General features: G+C 41.6%; 1 protein-coding gene across 1 annotated transcript in view; it reads left to right on the top strand.

The window, feature by feature from the left end:
* LOC147748365 (volume-regulated anion channel subunit LRRC8C-like) overlaps positions 1–21,649 on the top strand; it is a 290,742-nt gene that overhangs the window by 201,944 nt on the left and 67,149 nt on the right. The gene's annotated exons all lie outside the window — the stretch shown is intronic.

Raw genomic sequence — 21,649 nt, 5'->3', positions numbered from 1 at the left:
AGAAGGAGTGAGTGTGAGTAAGGTGGATGAAAGTGAGCAGGATGTTTGAGAAAACTAAAAGGAAATGTTAAAAGAGAGTAGAAGATGAAAACAATGTAAAGTCTTCTGTAATGACCTCTTTTTTGCCAATGACCAGATCATGCAGTCATATCCACCCTTGGGACACCAAAATACCAAACTGTACAATACTCTACAAGACAGGCACTGTGAATGAAGCAATTAGCCGATCCTCTCTGCTACAGAAGCACATACAACAGACACAATACCCCTCACCACAAGAGAAAGGAAGTAATCAGTATATTCTGGGGGTGAAATACTTAGAATTTGCACATCACTTGCCAGGAGTAGAATAACTTCCTATAACACAATTACCTGCTAGAAGGTAATTCACCCATCCTTCTACAACATAAGCACTTGGCCAAGAAGAGTCCACACCTCCTGCTACAAGGAAAAGGCGAATCTGTATATTTGGTATATATTTACTAGTACATTATAATAACGCCACACGGTAAGCCAAATACATCTATTATAGCAGACTCTAACATATCAATAGAATGATTGAAACACAATCAAGGCAAACATATATGTAGAAATATATGTATATAAACGTATGAAACCTGAAAACAGAAAGAGATAGTAAGCAAGAACAGTAGGAAAATTAGAGATTAGTGGAACACCTCACCAAGTATCTGCACAACCTATTTCCACTTCGCTAGAGGGGAGCCCGTTTCTCTAGCCAAAACAGGATTCTGTGCTCCACCGTCGCAGCTAAACATCTGTACTGTGATGAACTACCAGAGATCAGACACTCCCTTTAGTAGAAAATGGAAGCGTTAGTCGAAGCTTCTAGCAAGCCTCGCCTCCTTTCCCATCAGATTCCTGTACCACTCCGTGCCAAGGGCACACCATCGGCTGGCCAAGCATCTGTTATGACTTCGGCATAAAGTGAGCACATTCCTCCAACAAGAACCGGTCCTCTCTGGTTTAAGAAGGGTGAACAACAAGTAGAAAGTAAAGCATAGCCTCTCACCTAGAGAGGCTCAGAAGATGGTGACAGCTCAGAAGATGGAGTTGCTCAAGCATAGGTCTCTATTCCTGCAAAAGAGAAAAATTAGTATGCAAGAAGGCATAAAATTATGCCAAAGCCAATAAGCAAGCCCTGCCATTAAGCAAGATAAAGTCAGAAACAGAAAGGTACATAATCAAACCTTACTTTGTAGCGTATTCATACTATGCAGGCCTACACATCACTTCCAGGCATATGCAAAGTCAGAATCTGCCCCTTTGCTCCCGGTATTTTTGCATTTGGGTGGGATGCATCATCCCAAATGAAAAAAGCGCAATTTAAGGAATCCTCTAAATTGAGTTTCCTTAAATTGCGCTTGAATGTAAGGAATCCCAAATTGCGATTCCTTAAATGCAATGCATGAAAGTAAAAAAAATAGCGAATTCGCTAAAAGGAGTAGCAAATTACCATGAAGTTGAACCTCATGGTAATTTGCTAAAACTTTGAAAAAAAGCACTTTTGTGCATTTTCAAAGTTTCATATTGCACACACACTTGCCCTTAGGGCATGTGTGTGTGCAACATATGTGCAGAGATCAATTTCAGGGGTGCAACAGGGTGTCATGTTGACACCCTTGCACCCTTAAAATTGCATGACCAATTTGCGAGTACCTACTGGTACTCGCAAATTGCTCATGCAATCTCCAATTCATTCCTATGGGCCTGTAGGCCCATAGGAATGAATGGGACAGCATTCCTAAGACTAGCAATTTGCGAGTGGCAATTAACGAATGTTTAGGAATCGCTATTTTAATAGCGATTCCTACGTGCATAGGCTTTTGCTATTCCTAAATAGCGATTCCTTAAAAATCGCTATTTAGGAATAGCAAAAGGCTACGTTGATGCATCTGCCAGTATGTTATTTGATAATATAAATTGCAAAGAAAAATGACATGAGAGCATGTCAAAGGCAATAGTCAGCACTGCCATAAGACAAGGTAAAATCAGAAACAGCCCTACATTTCACTATATTAGGCTAAAATATACTGAGATGGTAATGGGCAATGGTCATAATCGAGCCACTTATCCATACAAATAGCTCAGTCACTACAGTTTTCTGATCAGGAAGTATGAATAAAAAGTTGTGAAGAAAAACAAAACACAGGAATACACAAATGTAGGGAGAGACTGAAGGAGTAAAATGCTAATGTATGCAGTGAAATATTGAGGTATTTTATTATGTTTATAGTTATGGAATGACATGCACACAGATATATAGATTAAGATGACCCGGTTTACACTTATTCTTTTAGTAAGATAGCAAGGTATAGTTAAATAGATTTACTTTTAACACATAGAAATATAGTTATGCGTACTGTAACAGAGCACAGGATAAAGTAATGCATACTTTTTCTGTCAAAAGGAAGCTGATGTTGCACTAAATAACTCAGAGGGATATTAAGGTATACAGTTAGATAATTGCCTAAATAGTCAAATGTAAGCTGAGGTACCCAGAGAGAAATTGAAGTATATAGCGGGCATGTACAGATACTGGAAGATATAGTGAGAAATTAAAGTAGACAATTATATATACAGTAACACACTTATAAACAGAGGCACAAAGTAATGGGACAGTAATGCAGGTATGACATACAGATAACTACTCTGTAATACATGGACAAGAGCTATAAAGTAGATAGTAACATTTCTAGAAAGATAGCCAGAAAAAGAATAATAGTTGTATTTACAGGGCCAGATATATGGTAAGACACACACTTATAGACTGAATACCTAGAACAATTCATTCAGTGTATCTGTAATATCTATGTATAAGAGAGGTAGATAGATAGACAGTTTTGTGTGTACTCTGCAAAGGAGAGGAAAGAATAAATGGACAGTATATGTTTGCATAACTATTTAGAAACTGTAGAGTACTACTTTAGAGAAGATATGCACTAACATTATACACTAACTTATACATAGAGTTACACACTATGGGACATACTGATACATACTGATACATGCCATGCACACACCGATGCATTCACTGATTTACTCACACAGTCACTTATACACACAGTTAAATACTTTGTGCATTTTGATATATACACTAAGAGACCCACGCATACTCTGATGCACTCACTGAGTTACTCATGTACTCACTGATACATACACTCAGTGCGTAATTTGAGCAGGTGATTTCCGGTGCTCAGCACCTGCACTTCTTTCACAGGGCCAGGGCTACAATTTCTGACCCTGCAGGTGGTGATCTCAATATTAATTGTTTAATTTCAAAATAAAAAGAATAACATACCTTGCATGGTGACTGGCTGGTAAATGTTCATAGGCGGGCCGGTGTACGCCTGTCCAGGCAGGCGTGATTGTGTATCACCACATTAGTGATGATGCCATCACGCCTATCACAAATCCAAGAAGTCATCGAAAAAACAATGGCTTGCATTCTATTCCCCGAGCCTGCTGCACCCTGCCACTGCCTGAGCCTAAGCCTCCCATTGGATAATTGTAGCTGGGGGCTGGCTCATGACGGAGTTGAGGCAAGGAAGCTACGAGAGCGCATTTGGAACTTGGGAGTGAGGCCTCTTGAGGAAGAATAAACGAAAGTAAGTGTGGACTTTCCACTTGCTGTGTAGCCAGAGTAGCATATCCTGCAGCCCTGCATTGCTACTATCCTCAACGTGCTCGATGTGACTGTTACCCAACACAACTTTTGTGGGCCATGAAGTCACCTGTAGAATCTGTGCGCTGCACCAGCATGCTAATTGCTGAGCGTGCGCGAGTCCAGTGGGTGCCACAGCCATAAACCTCTGTTCTGTAGCAGGCAGGGTCACAGCAAGCTGAGCAGTGGATGCCAATGCCGTCCCCATTCCTGGCCTACTAATTACAGGCAGCACTAGCAGTGACATGACCTGCTGTGCTCGAGCAGCTACCTGTTCTGCAATAAACCCATTTATACTGCACTGATTAATGTATGCAAAAAAAGCATATTCATTTGGTGTACATTTTATTTTTGTACTCGGTGTAGGTAAGAAAGTAAAACAAATGTAATCTTCTCCTTCTTTAGGTAAGACAACAGGAACAGCAGAGTTCAAAATAGCAGGGACATGTACAGGCGGAAACAGCGGTCACAGATAGCAGCAGTGTTATAGATGAGAGAGAGAGCAAAAGTAAGGAGGAAAAAGAAAAAAAAACAAGGGAGGAGAGCGATAACACAGAGCAACGTGGAAGAAAAGGAGGAGAGCAAATTAGATACAAAGAGAAAGCAGACATGATGTGAAGAAGAGAGCAATAAGATTAGAGAAGATAGAATGAAAGGATGTAGAGGACAGGACAGAGGAAAAAAAGCAGGAAAATGATAAAACAAAGACACAGCTAATCACTGCTAAAAGAGTGATAGAAGTAAAGAGCCAAGTTTGAGGGGAGAGATAGCAGAGCACGGATACAAGTGAAGAGGAAAAAGGGCAGTGCTAGAATGAATGGAGGGCAAATCAGAAATACAGAGCATAAGGTAACACACCAAGTGTGACAAAGACAACAGAAAACAATTAGAGAGGTGAGAGGATAGACTCTTAGAGCAAAGACTTAGGGGACAGACAACAGATCAAGGTTAGAAGATAGAGACTGAGGCAGTGGGAGTGTGGAAAGTGGGACTCATCGGAGGTAGAAGTGGGCTGTGGCCTCCTTGGCGAAATTTTCAGCAACTGCACTTACAAATTAAGCACTGCATACACTCATGCACTGTTGTAGACTCTTATACATACCCTGATACACTCATAAATGCTGTGATGCATTGAGTGAGACACTGACACACTCACTCATACAGACAGTGAGATACTCTGTAACACACTGAAACATACACAGAGACATCTGTGGATACATTGATACAATCGTTGACTTAGTCACATACTCTCTGATAAATACAGTTAGACATTTTGGGACAGAGTAATACATACAGTGACACATTAATGCAGTCACTGACTCACTGACACACTCAGTTATACTCAGCATATCTATAATACATATTTTCAGGAGTGGTAGATGGAAAGAGAGTTATATCTGTGTACTATCGAAAGGAGAGAAAAAAATAAAAGGAAAGTGTGTCTTGTAAAAATGATTATAAACGCTAGACTAAAGAATAACCAGTGAGTCAGTAAATTAGTAATAAAGTTATTTGTTGTAGTGTTCATTTGTTGTTTATAAGTTTTACAGACATCTGATTTTATTTGAGAAACAAGATTTACAATGCCTCACAAGAAAGAAAGATGAAATAAACAGAGGAAACAGTAGTATGAACTGCAAATCGAGAAAGACACACAAAATAAGGAGAATATCCAGAGGAAAAAAAGAAAAGCTGGTAAGAGTACTAAGCAGCGTCTCAAAAAATATGTTGTAAAATGCAAAATGTGACTACAGTCTTATCTAAAAATGGAATTTACCCATCAAGTGGAAAACAGGAAGGAGGATATGTTTCTGAAAGTAGGAAAGGCTGTAAGAAATCAGGGACTTTGTCATAGAGACAGAAACAGTTTAAGGAGATATGAGCTAAAATGATTCAGACTAGAGTAATACAAATTATGTTGAAAAGGATGAAGAAGTATAAGAGGAGAAGTGCTGCATTTAAGCAAATGGACCATATTGAGAATGTTGTTGAGAAAGCATTTGCTCCGGAGTGGAAAGTATTTATATTAATATTGAATAGAATGAGGACACTAGACAAAACAGTGTTATGTAAGAAGAAAAGAACTGTTAGAAAGCTGCTTATTAATAGAACTAATTTTTGCATTTTTTTTTTAAAGCGGAATGGAAGCATCCGTCTAGTACAGAACCTTATTGTAATGAAGAAAGCTATTTGTAAGAGAACAAACCAGTTCATGCAGTTGATTTAACTGGTTGTTGTTATGACATAAAAGATGGTAATCCTGTTGCAAAAGAGGACATTTAGAAGAAGTGGGAGCTGAAGAGGTGCAAGGTAGGTGTTCATAGGCCCCAGTATACAAATGCTGCTGTCTACTATTTGCAGTATTCATCAGTAGTCAATTGATTTATTAAAAAATTGTATACACGACTTTCCATCCAGACAGAAAATTGCAGTTTTGAAGGATTAGATCGAAGCAAAGTGAGAAAATATAGTAATTTACAGGGACATTCAATGGCATGTCTTTCAGTGAAAGTTTGCAGAAGCACCTTTCATCATTTCAAGATGTTAGTTGTTCACCACTCCAAAATATGAACTTTAGTTTGAAGACTTTACTATGTAAAAACTCCAGCCTTATGTTTAGGAGAGATTAATAGATTTTTATTATATGGTACACTAGAGGTAGAAAAAGTTTGTGAAGATATTCAGTTTCGTTTGTTTGGTCCAGAATAGAAGGCTAGGGAAAATATAGAGTTTGTTACTGGAGGTGTATAAGAAGAGTATATTGAAATTCGTACTGAAAACGCTTCACAACAGATTGCAAAGTTTAACACAGTTTGGTCAGAGAAACCAAACTGTGCTTGTATTTGTTGTCGACGCACTCTCTCCAAAACGAAAACTCAAAATGTAGTTGTGTACTCTAAAGCTGAAATAGAGAACAGTGATAAATGGCAAGAATTTGGTACATATTTATTTGTAGAGGAAAGATTTGATTTGTCCACACAGCAGATTATATGTAAGTACTGCTTTTATGTTACAGAATAATAAAATGCCAGCTAGAGGCATATATAAGTTAGAATTGATGTGTGTCCCAGAAGAGCTTAAAGTATTAAGGGGCCTGTTTATGATCCCTTGCGGTGCCAGTGTGTCACTTTTTGTGACTGACCGGTGGCGTATAATATGCCCCACACTGCAATATATTTACAAAGTTACGTATCTAAGCAGATGCGTCACTTTAGGAACCCATGGGCTACATTATACCTGCATCAGGTCTAATGTATGTAGGGTGGGCTTTCCCTTCAAAAAAGGCTCATAGAAGTGTTGCAGTGAAATCTATGAGATTTTACTGCGACACATCTAGAATGCCACTACGTCAAATCCTTATGACTGCCTCTCAGCAGGCGTAAGCCTGATGCAGGCCTTTTCACGTGAAGCTTGCCTCATGTGAAAGGACACATTGCTGGAGTTGCGTCTGTTTTCAGACAACCCCAGCAATGCACCACTTTTGCGCCTACAGATACATCAGGAATACTGACGTATCTGTAAATCTTTGCGACATGGAGCGCCATACAGTAAATATGGCTCATCCATGGTGTCGCAAGGAAGGTGCACTGAAAAGTGTTGCATCGCTCTTTTCACGCAGCAATACAACACTTTTGATAAATGAGGCTCTAAATGTTTATGAATCAATTCTAATACAGTGTATACATTCATTCCAAGCTATAATTTGAATGGAGCCAAAGACAGGAAAATTACCTCCAACTAAGCTCCAAGAAGAACTAAAATAAAGAGTTGTGTATTTACCTTTACATTTTAAACAGAATATTGAAACTATAGGAGTAGATAAAGATATTGAAGAACAACGTATTATTTTAGTAAATGGTGTTCCAATGAAGAGTAGAAAAATATGGCAAGAGGTAGTAGATGTTAATAAAGTCAAAAAAGCAACATTATACCTAGCAAAAAATATGTTTACTACACAGATGTTGATTTTGCTGAAAATGTAAGTTGTATAGAGGATGAGACATTAGCATCAAATGGACAGACTGAAAATCAATCCAGATAAGAAGAAAATTATGAACACTACAGCATCCATACCCTGCATTCTAAAGAAATCATTGATGATTCTATTGAGCTGTTTCAAATGAAACAAGCAAAAGGAGCTCCCTTGAGTGCATGGAAAAAAGGTTTAGAGACTTGCTGTTTTACCCAACTGTTTCCCAGTGGAACAGGAGGCTGCTATGATGACCATCCTGTACAGATACCAGCAGCTGACTACCACTCAACATGACTATATTCAGAGGATTCAAGATTTTGTCACTGTGTTCAATATATATTACATCTTCTGTTTGAGAGCGACTTGTCTGGACTTTCATGTACTGTGAACCATGTACTGAAGACAGGTGTTATTCTTCAAAATCTCTCTGTGAGGGAATTTGTTGGTAAAGTTGAAGGAAAAGATGAAAACTTAGAATACAACTTGATTAATTTGATGGCGTACCAAGGTGCTACCAACCAGTATTGGTATCATCGTCATAGGGAACTGAAATGCATGCTGAGAAAACTGGATGCGCCAACTTGGTTTATTACACTTAGGGCCCTATTATGATGTCAGGCGAAGTCTCAGTAGCCCAACATTGTCTTGGTCATGGGACCGACAGACACCCGGTCAGCGGTCCTGACCGATCAATTAGGATGCGACCAAACACTGTTTGTCGCATTCCTATACTTTACAATGAGAGCATGTATTCCAGCCGGAATACAGGCTCCCATTGTAAAATATGAGGTGCAGTTCATCCCTGCACCCCGTGGCACTCACCTCAAGGTGCCTGCCACGGGTTGCAGGAATCAGCAGGGGGCATGGCCTCCGACCGGATGCCCCTCAAAGTCGAGCTCTGACAGCCTTTCTGTGTCGGAAAGGCTGGTACAGATAGGCGGTTGAAATCCAACATCGTAATCCTAAGGGTAGAAAGAGCCATCCTAGGGATTACTGACAGCATTTCGACTGGCGGCGGGTTCTCTGAGCCCATCGGAAGCCAGTCGTAATGACGGGTTGGATTCCTTTCTGACCGCCTCTACTGTAATGAGGCAGGAGGAAAGGAATTCACCTGGCACATTGCGATGCTGTCAGAAAGGCCTTTTTTGACAGTATCGTAATCAGCCCCTGAATTGTGCTGAATGTCCATGGGAGGACTTACTTGAATTTTTAAGAGAGAGAAACTCAAACATTTAGGATGTCAACGTAAAGACAGCAGGAGAACTTTGCTCTTTAGATCTTGCTAATCTTTGTAGATATTTTAACCACAGGTTCCAATCCATGTGATCTTTTATTATGTGCAACAAAATGAATCCACCTCTTGGTGAATTACCTGATTTCTTCTGGCGTGAAGAGTACCAAGCAATAGGTGATCCTCGTATTCACATGCTGTTATGGATAAAAAATGCTCCAAAATTTGGAACAGACAGTAATGACTGTTTGCTTTCTTTCATAGAACAGCATGAGATGTACGCTCTTCCAAAAGATACTACTGACAAAGGCCTGAGAGAACAAGTTCTGCATTTACAAACACATAGATATGGAAATGACTGCCATCGAAAACACAGAAGCAAATTAAGATTTTGCACAATATGTCATTTTGGCTTTCCACGACCAGTAATTTCACAAGAAAGAGTCAACAGCTTTTTGTCTGCAGTGATACTTAAAGTAACACAGAAATCACCCCAAAATACATACAACCTAAGAAGAAAAGAGGCTTCCAAGTTCATTAATGATTATAACGCTGTACTTCTCAAGATGTGGAATGCAAATATGGACATTTAATTTGTTGAAGGCGACTCCATTGCTGTTGCTCGTTATGTGACTTTCTATATTACAAAATAAAAAAAAATGAAATGAGAGAGATGTGGCAGGATATTTCTGCAGAAAAGAGTTTTAAAAAAAGTTGTACAGCTTCAGTTTGAATATGCTATACCACAGGGAGATGGATTCTCATGAATGTTTTGACAGGTTGAGCTCAGCCAGTTTATTCTTGATAGTTTGAAAATGCTATACAATAGGGAGATGGTTCTCATGAATGTTGTGACAGGTTGAGCTTGGCCAGTTTATTCTCGCCAGTTTGAAAATGCTTTACCATAGGGAGATGGGTTCTCATGAACATTGTGACAGGTTGAGCTCGCCAGTTTATTTTCCACATCTAGGGAAATTTTTTGGGTAAGTCTAGGACTAGTAAGCATATGAAATAGTGTTAAAGTCTTTCACAGAAATTTAGTATCTAGAGGAGTTTGACTAGGAAAGTGCTGACATTGTAAAACCAACATGTTAGATACATACTACCTAAGAAGAAGTGTACATCTAAAGAATATGTGCTTATATGAATTTCTTCAGTACTACAGGTACCAAAAGAATGTAACGGAAAACATAGAAGATAGCAAATTTGCATAACTTAGATGTGATGGTTGTTTAGTGACACATGCAAAAGGTAACTTAATAAACCACAGAAAACTTAGTTGCCAAACTTCAGAGAAAATAGAAGTTTTCTGTTTGGCACTACTTCATCTGTTCAAACCTTGGCCTGCTAAATCGGAATTACTTGGAGGCTATTACTGCTATGAAGAATAATTGAATGATGTGAAAGATAGTGTTTAGTCATTGACAATTATATGGAAACGTTAACTGATGAGATTCAGCAAGAAGAACCTATTGCTGCAGAGGTAGCAAAGGACAGATCACAAAGCAGTCAAAGTTCTGCACCACTCAGGCAAGATCCTATTGGACCATCTAGTATTGAAAATTAAGCTGCAATAGCTATGAAAGAGGTAGAAAGTGCATTTAGAAGAAGCTAGACAAGAAACTACACATCTGGAGCAATTAATTTCACAACCCAAAAATTACCAGAGGGACATTTATATGGAACTAAAAGAGAAAATAGGACATGGTTTTCTCCACTAGAAGAAAGAATGCAATTGTTCACCCTTTAAACCAATTCTATTATATATCAGTGGTCAAGCTGGCATGGGGAAACTCATTTTAATAAAAATTCTCTCTGCTTACCTACAGACTCTTGTGTAGTAACAGAACACAATATTAAAGGAATTACTCTACATCGACTATCAATGCTACCTCTAGAACATGATAATGAAGTGGAATTCCAGAAGTTATCTGGTAACGCATGTCATGAGGTAGCAAGAGTTTTGAAGAACATGAAGCTTTTAATAATCAATGAGGTAAGCATGGTTTCAAATGTAATGCTTGTCTTTGTTCACTTAAGAATACAACATATTTTAAGAATAGAGTACTATGTTCTCTTTGGAGGAAAGCATTTAATTGTGTTTGGTGACTTACTGCAACTAACCCCTGTTAAACAAGAGCCTTTTTCAAAGCACTACTGCATGAACAAACTCGTAATTCATTAGGCACTATTGGAAATATAAACATTTGGCTTAATTTACCATACAAGGAACAACTGAAGAATGTGCATCAAGCGTCTGATGAGATATATGGAAATATTATGAAGGATATTAGTGTTGAACTTCTGACAAAGGAAGGCAAGAGTGCCTTAGAAACTCGGCTTGTCAAAAAACTATTTACATCTAAGGCAGCACAGATAATGTTTAATTTGATTGAAGAATGGAAAATCAATAGTTTATTTAATGCCTACAGTTCAAGAGTGTGCCGATTTTAATGCAAAATTCCTCAAACTGGAGAAGAAAGAAATGTTGGAACTTACAGCTATAGACAAAATAAAAGACCACGGAGTAACAATAGTGCTAAATGGAAAACTTTAAAAAAAAAACTGTATTCATCAGAGAAATCTGTAACTAAGATTGCTGGATTAGAAAACTGTTTACATGTGTATAAAAACTGTGAAGTGATTTTGTGGTGTAATTTAAATGTTGAGGAAGGATTAGTGAATGGTGCAATGAGTGCGCTTCTTCCGCCATCACACAGGAAACTCCCCCCGCCAAATTAGGATGGCGGTGGGAATCCTAATGTTTCCGCGACGCACGGAAAGTCTGTCCGTTACAGTTCTGCAAGGCGGCCCTTTTCTGCCCATCTTGCTGAACCAGGACACAGGGCAGCATTATAAAATCTCTTTCTGCCTGTCTTTTTGCGGTCATTGTGCCGCAAAAAGACAGGCGGAGGCTGGATTCGGGGGCCTGCTGCCGGCCCCCCTCTGTGTGGGGGGTGCACTGGGTGGGTACCCTTGATAACCCCCTGCATTTCCATGCACCAAGTGGCAGACACCGCGTGGTGCCTGCCACGTAGTGCAGGAAAATGCAGAGCAAGCACTTTTAACGTTGCGTTTGGTGCTGCAGCCAGCACCACCACCCCCAATCTTAAAAGCCCAGGATGTGTCTGCCAGTATGGCAGGCGCATCCTAATATGTGTGGTGGGACCACCGCAAGTCTGGTGGGCGGTTCCAGCACCGCAACGATGGTGGGCGGACTGATGTCCGCCCACTATCATAATGAGCCCCTTAGTGCTGACACTAGTTCTGTTAGAGAATACAATTGGTTAAGAAGTGTAAATGCTCCTCTCTTATGACAGTATCCTAGTTATAAGAAACAAACAATCTGTCCTACGTGGAAGCGTAGTAAGCAATCAATGGATGTTCCTCAAAAGAAGCAAAAGAAGAAAAGGAAGAAGGTTTTAAGATTAAAAAATTTGAAATTGAGTATTATGTTGTAGGTTTTTAGCTGGAAAATAGTAATGGTGTCAACTGCTAATGCAAATGTGGTCTCAATATACTCTTCCATTTACCGCATTTTATAAATGAAATTCAACAGTATTTAGACAAAATATTGAGTTAGTAGAGTATTATGTTGTAGGTTTTTAGCTGGAAAATAGTAATGGTGTCAACTGCTAATGCAAATGTGGTCTCAATATACTCTTCCATTTACCGCATTTTATAAATGAAATTTAACAGTATTCAGACAAAATATTGAGTCAGTAATATCGACTGACACAATTATCTAGTTGGAATTATCGTGACACATAAATATTATGAAAAACCACCACTGGGTCAGGGCTCCCAACAGCAAAGCTTAGCCACAAGCAAGTAATAAACCAAAAAGAAGTGCCAAAACTGTATCTAAATTAAGAATCAATTATCACAAAACATCCGGACTAAACAAAATGTTTTTATCTCACATCTGTGAGTCGATTTAATCCTTTATTTTGAATGAATGATTTCTTTTGTTCATGAGTTTGATTTGTAATTTCACTAAATGTACATTTCCTAAGACCTTATGTACACAATATTTACATTAAGCACAACATAAAAAAGCCACAAGTATTATATACATTTTCAATCAAAATTCACTCATATCTTAATCATCCTATCTCTCATACAACCACAGACATCAAATAATGAACAATTTACACTGGAATGACACTATTCAGAGAAAGCCATATATTTGATTTTTCCTTTTTTTTGGATTATCAAAATCAACTTTGTATAACTTCTGGCTATATTAGTCTACGCGTTTTGAACTCGTGTGGAGTGTGGCTCACGGTGTAGAGCAGGCAGACCCGGAAGCTGAGGTCAGACCCGGGACCAGGGTTCAATTCCAGACGCGGCAGGGTCTTGAGCTCAAATGTCCACGAACTCGATAATTCTCGCTTCGGTGCCTGCTCTAATCATGGGTTCTCACTCTGCAACTCTGGGCATTAAGCTTGCTTAATCTCCACAACAGCCCCCCTGCGGCGGGATGCCTGGCTTTCACCTTGGGGATGCCCTGTAGGGGCTATCTCACAGGGAAAAGCCAGGACAGGTTCCCAAGGCAAGCGCCGGGAAACCTCCGGGTAGCTGTGCGCTCAATAAATGCAATAATAATAATAATAATAATAATTGTTGTGGAGTTCTCATCAGGACCAGAATCTGTGAAAAAAGGGAAAAACAACCTTTCTTAAAAATCGTCATATCATTGTTAATCTCTGTTGCTTAAGCCTCCATCACTACAAGCTCCTTTATCTCTTACCTCTAAACTTCAGAGTTCGTGTGGCTGATTTCAATGGACAAACCCAGACGCTCAGTCAAATCTAATTCACGGAAACATATACAAAGGACTTCTATTACTCATCAAGTATTCAACTTGCAAACTCTGTCTCTTAATAACCTATCCAGAACTTACTTGTGTATTGGTTAAAGTTGATCGCACTATAGGCGCTTTAGCTCTGTAGGGAAGGAGCAAGACGACACAATGGTTATAGTTGCTTCCTTTTTTAGGTCTCGTAGCGATACAGCGCGTCAGCGCTGTACTCGCCGAGATCTTATGTCAGGGACCATGCTTCCCAGGAGACAGGGTCTGTCGCGCGCTTTGCCTCTCTGGAGGCGATTTCCGTTGGCCACGCGCACAAGACCGCGCGCTTCAGCAGTGATTACACATTTGATACATTTCACTGTGTGCGTCCACAAGACCGGGCGCTTCAGCAGTCATTACAAATTTGATACATTTTACTGTGTGCGTTCACAAGACCGTGCGCTTCAGCAGTCATTGCAGATTTGACACATTTTACGTCCGGGTGCATTTTTCAAAAGCTCGTACATTTTACTGTGTGCGTTCACAAGACCGTGCGCTTCAGCAGTCATTGCAGATTTATACATTTTACGTCCGGGTGCTTTTTTCAAAAGCTCGCAGTATTATAAGTTTTAAGCAAAGTAATTTGCAATGCTTTTGTTGTCTATGGTACGTCCGGGTGCATTTTTTTGATAGTTGGCGCCGTGTTAGAGGTTTGTAAAGCGTCAAATCGTGTTTTGCTTTGTTGGCGCTATTATAACTTTTTGCATGTGCGTCCTGGTACATGATGTTTTTAATGCTACACGTTTGTTGCATTTCGTCGCAATTACTTGCCAACATTTGTTATCTTGCACTTTCATTATAGTGCGTGTTGTTGTGCTTTTTTCCCCAAACAGTAACTATCGCAAAATTGACACGATGTTATCTGTTATTTTACCGAATGCTGACTTTATATAAGTAGTGAGGCGGACTTTGAATGGAGTGCGTGTCATGCTTTTCCTCATCCAAATAGTAACTAGCGCAAAATGGGCACGATGTTTTGGTGTAAGCTTATGTGTTTTCGTTGTCTATGGCGCCATAGTAGGCGTTTTTTGCAGAGTGATTTTTAGAAAGGCTTTTATTGTAGTTGGCGCCGTGTTAGAGGTTTCCTGTAGAGTCATTTGCAAGTGTTGGATTACAAGCGTCTAATCGTGTCTTGCATGTTGTTGGCGCCATTATAACTTTTTGCATGGGCAGTGATTTGCAAGTGTGGTTAAAACCAGCGTGAGGTTAAAATTGTGTAGGGAAGTGCCATCTCTTCCTAATTACTGTTAAAGTATGCACATCGTTTCTTGAATGGAGTGCGTGTCGTGCATGGGTGTCGCATTAGAGGGAAAGCCACGATTTAATGCAGATTGGACTTCTGCCTCTATATCTAACAGACTTAGGCTCGTAGGAAGGCTGAAGACCAAAATTAAGACGTGGTAACTTTACAACAGAAGCTTACATTTAATTTACGCGCGGCATTTATTTGTGATACACTTTTAGGAAATATAATTAAAAGAGCACGCACAACATAGCACTGTAGCATGCCAATAAGCTAGGAGTCAGTAAGATTAAAAATACATACGCAACTTTATTTAATATGCTTAGAACACGTTGCTGTAATATGTGTTGTTACAGCATGATTTTAAAAAGCTACACAATCCAGATGTAGTTCACATAAAAGTTTCTATTCTTAGCGGCTGGCCTGCTGGGATTTCTCCGTTGTTGTTACTTTACAGCCAAGGTTGTAAATAGAGGAGACTACCCGGTGTGACATGCTAATTTGTTTTTCTGTTTGTTGTGCAGGGGTGGTGTTACATGTCACAATGGTACTTAAAAAGACGCTTTACAGGCGCCATGTCTGCTTTCTGTTTTGGAATTGTCACACGTTGTCTTTTTCGGCTTTCGTATTACTTTCTGTAATAATGCGAACTATGTAGCTACTCTATATTTCTCATTACATTTCTCCTGCACAGTTTAAAATTATTTCGGAAAATTGCATTTTGTGAGTATGCTTGCAGCTTTGTTGCTCCACATTATCCCTAAACATCAGACTTTGCAATAAATACCAGGGTTGCGTTTTTGTCTAAAATGTAAAGCTAACAATGTTTTCTGCCCTGTTTAAAAATGCGTTTTGTACCTGGGCTTTCTTATTCTCTTACTAGTCCTAGGATTGCTGTCTCTAAGCAATGCATTGCCATATTTATCTTAACTACACACAGATTTCAATTCTTTTGAGTTTGATTTGCCACTAACTTCTTAATATTGCATTTTGCGCTTTACATTCACACTGAAAGTATTGCTGCTTTACACCTTTCCAAAGCTGAGGGAGCCATTATTAATCTCTAAACATTGTGATATTACTGTGTGCTACTACTTTGCAGTATTACTCTGCATTCTGCATTACCCCAATGTACTGTACAATATTACTCTGCACTACAACGCTTCACTATTACTTGCCTACTAGTGTGCACTAACAGTCTGCACTACTAGTCTCCGTTACCAGTCTGCGACTACTCTGCAGTACCAGTCTGCACTACTAGCCTGCGCTACTACTACGCCCTATTAGTGCTTATAACAACGTGTTCTAACATGTGTTGTTAAAGCATGTGTGTAAAAAAACAGTTATCAATTCAAAAGGGAGGGCATGGGTTTTGCATGAGAAGGGAAGCCATAATTTAATGCACATTGCAGTCTGTACTACCACTATGCCATCTGCAGAACCACTAAGAACTACCACTCTGTGCAATGCACTACTACTATACACTAATTCTCTGCACTATCACTTTGCAATATTAATCTACACTTGCCGATATTTATTAAACTTAGTGTGTTTTTGATTACTGCTAAGTATATATAAACAGTGAGGTGGACTTTGAATGGAGTGCATGTCGTGCTTTATTTTTTTACAAAGCAGTAACTAGCGGAAAATGGGCACGATTAGTGCAAAATGAGCACGAGTTTTTGCAGTAAGCCTATGTGTTTAACAGTGCTTTGCTTAGTCTTCACACAGGATTAAGAGTTACCAGCAGAGTAATTTGCAATGCTTTTGTTGTCTATGGCGCCATAGTAGCCGTTTCCGGCATAGTGATTTTTTTAAAGGCTTTATATTGTAGTTGGCGCCGTTTTAGAGGTTTCCCGTAGACTCATTTGCAAATCTTGTATAACAAGCGTCTAATCATGCTTTGCATGTTGTTGGCGCCATTATAACTGTTTGCATGCACATTCATGCACATTCATTTGCAGGTCTGGTTAAAACCTGCGTTGGCTTAAAATTGTATACAGAAGTGCTATCCTTTCATAATTAATGTTAGAGTATGCACATTGTTTTCTTTGTTTCACGGCAATTGTTTACCTATGAATTCGAGAGGGAGGGCATGGGTGTCACATTAGACAAAGCCAAAACTCGCTGCAGTTGGTGTTCGGTCTGTATATATAACAGACTTTGGCTCATAGAAAGACCGAGGTACAAAATTAAGACGTAGGGACTTTTGAATGGAAGCTTTTATTTAATGTAAGCGTGGCATTCATTCGTGAAATATTTTGGGGAAATATAATTAAAATAGCACACATAATGTGCTACTGTAGTATGCTAAGTCTAACTTAATTTGCCATAAGTTACCGCCTTTAAAAAGACATAGGCAACTTTATTTAATATGCTCATAAGAACGTGTTCTAACATATGTTATGCGGCGTGCTTTACAACAAAAGCTTCCATTTAATTAAAGCATGCCATTTATTTGTGGTACACTTTTGGGAAATATAATTAAAAGAGCATGCAAAACGTACCACTGTAGCATGCTAATTACCCAGAAGTCAGTAGCATTAAAAGTACATAAGCAACTTTATTTAATATGCTTAGAACACGTTGCTGTAACATGTGTTCTTACAGCATGAATTTGAAAAACAGCAACACAATCCAGATGTAGTTCAGTTAAAAGTTCCTATTCTCAGAGGCTGGCTTGGTGGGATTTCTCTGTTGATGTTACTTTACAACCAAAGTTGTAAATAGAGGGGAGTACCAAGTGTTACATGCTAATTCGTTTTTCCTGTTTGTTGTGCAAGGGTGGTGTTACATGTCACAACGATACTTAAAAAGACGCTTTCCAGGCGCCATGTCTGCTTTCTGTTTTGGGAGTGTCACACGTTGCTTTTTTCGGCTTTCGTTTTACTAAAAGCAGTGTTTTATTTAATAATACAAAGTATGTAGCTACTCTATATTTATCGTTAAACTTCTCCTACACAGTTCAAATTTATTTCGGTTAATTACATTTCGTGGGTATGCTTGCAGGTTTGTTGCTCCACATTATACCCAAAGATCAGGCAGTTTGCATTAAACATTAGGGTTGGCTTTTGTCTGAAATGTACACTTGCAAGAACTTAGAGGATGTGCTGTAGCTGTCAGCAAGCTGAGATGTTGTGAAACAAATGTTTACTTTACTATTTGTAACAACGCCGTTTATCATACTTTAAATAAAATCACGCATAGCAATGCCCAGAATCATTGTTACTACATTTAGCATTGATAACACCAGTTCTTAATTACCTGTTGTTGCGTGACTGCTCTCCTTACACATCATATATTTCCTTTTTGCATTGCTCTATAACTTAACTATGTTTTTCGCCCTGTTCAAAAATGCTTTTTGCACTTAAGCCTTCTTATTCTCCTACTAGGCCTAGGATTGCTGTCTCTAAACAATGCATTGCTATTTTCTTTTTAACTACACACAAATCTTTATGCTATTGAGTCTGAGTTGCTATCAACTCCTTAAACTTGCATTTTCCAGTTTACATTCACACAAACTATTACCGCTTCACACCATCTCCAATGAAGAGGGACTTTTTATGAAGCTCCAAACATTGTGATATTACTCTGTGTTACCACTTTGCAATACCACTTCCATTTTGCATTACCCCTATGTACTGTGCAATACTACTCTGCACTACAACACTGTGCAACCACTCTGCCCTGCCACTCTGCGCCGCCACTCTGCGCCGCCACTCTGCGCCACGACTCTGCGCCGCCACTCTGCGTTGCCACTCTGCACCGCCACTCTGCGTTACAACTCTGCGTTGCCACTCTGCGCTGCTACTCTGCGTCACCACTCTTTGCCACCACTCTGTGCCACCACTCTGTGCCACCACTGTGGGCTACCACTCTGCGCTGCCACTCAGTGCCGCCACTCTGCGTCGCCACTCTATGTTGCCACTCTGTGCCACCACTCTGTGTCGTCACTCTGCGCCGCCACTCTGCGCTGCCACTCTGCGCCGCCACTCTGTGGTCCCACTCTGCGACGCCACTTTGCGATGCCAGTCTGTGCTACCACTTTGCGCTAGCACTCTGCGACAGCACTCTGTGCTGCCACTCACTGCCACTCATTGTCACCTCTGTTTTGTCACTCTGTGCTGCCACTCTGCGCCGCCACTCTGCGCCGCCACTCTGTGCTGCCACTCTGCGACGCCACTCTGCGACGCCACTCTGCAACGCCACTCTGCAACACCACTCTGCAACACCACTCTGCGACACCACTCTGCGCCACCACTCTGCGCCGCCACTCTGCGGTGCCACTCTGTGCCACCACTCTGCGCAGCCATTCTGCTCCACCAGTCTGTGCTACCACTCTGTGCTAGCACTCTGCAACACCACTATGCGCCACCATTCTGCGCTGCCATTCTGCGCCACCACTCTGCGCTGATATTCTGTGCTGCCACTCTGCGCCACCACTCTGCGCTGCCACTATGTGTCGCCACTCTGCGCCACCACTCTGCGCTGCCACTCTGTGTTTCCACTCTGTGCCATCACTCTGTGTCACCACTCTGCGGTGCTACTCTGTGCCACCACTCTGCGCCGCCACTCTGTGATGCCACTCTGCAACGCCACTCTGCCACGCCAGTCTGTGCTACCACTATGCGCCACCACTCTGCAATGCCACTCTGTGCCACCATTCTGCGCAGCCATTCTGTGCCACCACTCTGTCCTACCACTCTGCTAGCACTCTGCAACACCACTCTGCGCCACCATTCTGCGCCGCCATTCTGCACCACCACTCTGCGCTGCCATTCTGTTCTTCCACTCTGCGCCACCACTCTGCGTTGCCACTCTGTGTTGCCACTCTGTGCCACCACTCTGTGTCACCACTCTGCAGTGCTACTTTGCGCCACCACTCTGCGCCACCACCCTGCACCACCACTCTGCACCACCACTCTGCACCACCACTCTGCACCACCACTCTGCGCCACCACTCTGCGCCACCACTCTGTGCCACCACTCTGTGCCACTACTCTGGGCTACCACTCTGCGCCACCACTCAGTGCCGCCACTCTGCATCGCCACTCTATGTTGCCACTCTGTGCCACCACTCTGTGTCGTCACTCTGCGTTGCCACTCTGCGCTGCCACTCTGCGCTGCCACTCTGCGCCGCCACTCTGTGGTGCCACTCTGCGACGCCACTCTGCGATGCCAGTCTGTGCTACCACTTTGCACTAGCACTCTGCGACAGCACTCTGCGCTGCCACTCACTGCAACTCTGTGTCACCTCTGTTTTGTCACTCTGTGCTGCTACTCTGCGCCGCCACTCTGCGTCGCCACTCTGTGCTGCCACTCTGCAACGCCACTCTGCGACGCCACTCTGCGATCCACTCTGCAACGCCACTCTGCAACCCCACTCTGCAACGTTACTCTGCGACACCACTCTGCAACACCACTCTGTGCCACCACTCTGCGGTGCCACTCTGTGCCACCACTCTGCGCAGCCATTCTGCTCCACCAGTCTGTGCTACCACTCTGTGCTAGCACTCTTCAACACCACTATGCGCCACCATTCTGCGCCGCCATTCTGCGCCACCACTCTGCGCTGCCATTCTGTGCTGCCATTCTGCGCCACCACTCTGCGCTGCCACTATGTGTTGCCACTCTGTGCCACCACTCTGCGCTGCCACTCTGTGTTTCTACTCTGTGCCACCACTCTGTGTCACCACTCTGCGGTGCTACTCTGTGCCATCACCCTGCGCCGCCACTCTGTGGTGCCACTCTGCGACGCCACTCTGCAACGCCAGTCTGTGCTACCACTCTGCGCCACCACTCTGCAATGCCACTCTGTGCCACCATTCTGCGCAGCCATTCTGTGCCACCACTCTGTGCTACCACTCTGCGCTAGCATTCTGCAACACCACTCTGCGCCACCATTCTGCATTGCCATTCTGTTCCACGACTCTGCGCTGCCATTCTGTGCTGCCACTCTGTGCCACCACTCTGCACTGCCAGTCTGTGTCGCCACTCTGTGCCACCACTCTGTGTCACCACTCTGCAGTGCCACTCTGCGCCACCACTATGCGGTGCCACTCTGCGCCACCACTCTGTGATACCACTCTGCGCCACCACTCTGTGCCACCACTCTGGGCTACCACTCTGCGCCACCACTCAGTGCCGCCACTCTGTCCTGCCATTCTGCGCTGCCACTCTGCGCTGCCACTCTGCGCCACCACTCTGTGCTGCCACTCTGCGCTGCCACTCTGTGCCGTTACTCTGCGTTACCACTTTGTGCTACCACTCTGCGATACCACTCTGTGCCACTACTCTGCGCCACCATTCTGCGCCACCACTTTGCACTGACAATCTGCTACAACTCTGTACACAACTCTGCTCTAATATTATTCATTACAACTCAACTCTCTGCATATTACTTTGCACTCTGTATTATTACTCTTTAATATGCACTACTAATCTGCAATCTGCACTACACATCTGCATTATCCACTATTATTGCAGTAAATATCTACATTACCACTTGCTCTCTCAATCTCCACTCTGCATTAATACTTGCATTATTTGTTATTACTCTGCTTTACTACTGTCCACAATACCCAGCAAGACCATAACATGGTAACATAATTAAAAAATACTATGATATTATTTAGAGATGTAACTACATTACTCAGACTAATATC

This window comes from Lissotriton vulgaris, chromosome 1_1, assembly GCF_964263255.1.
Source record: "Lissotriton vulgaris chromosome 1_1, aLisVul1.2, whole genome shotgun sequence".
Lineage (NCBI taxonomy): Eukaryota > Metazoa > Chordata > Amphibia > Caudata > Salamandridae > Lissotriton > Lissotriton vulgaris.
The sequence above is the reverse complement of the archived record's forward strand: the minus strand, read 5'-3'. Positions and strand labels throughout refer to the sequence as shown.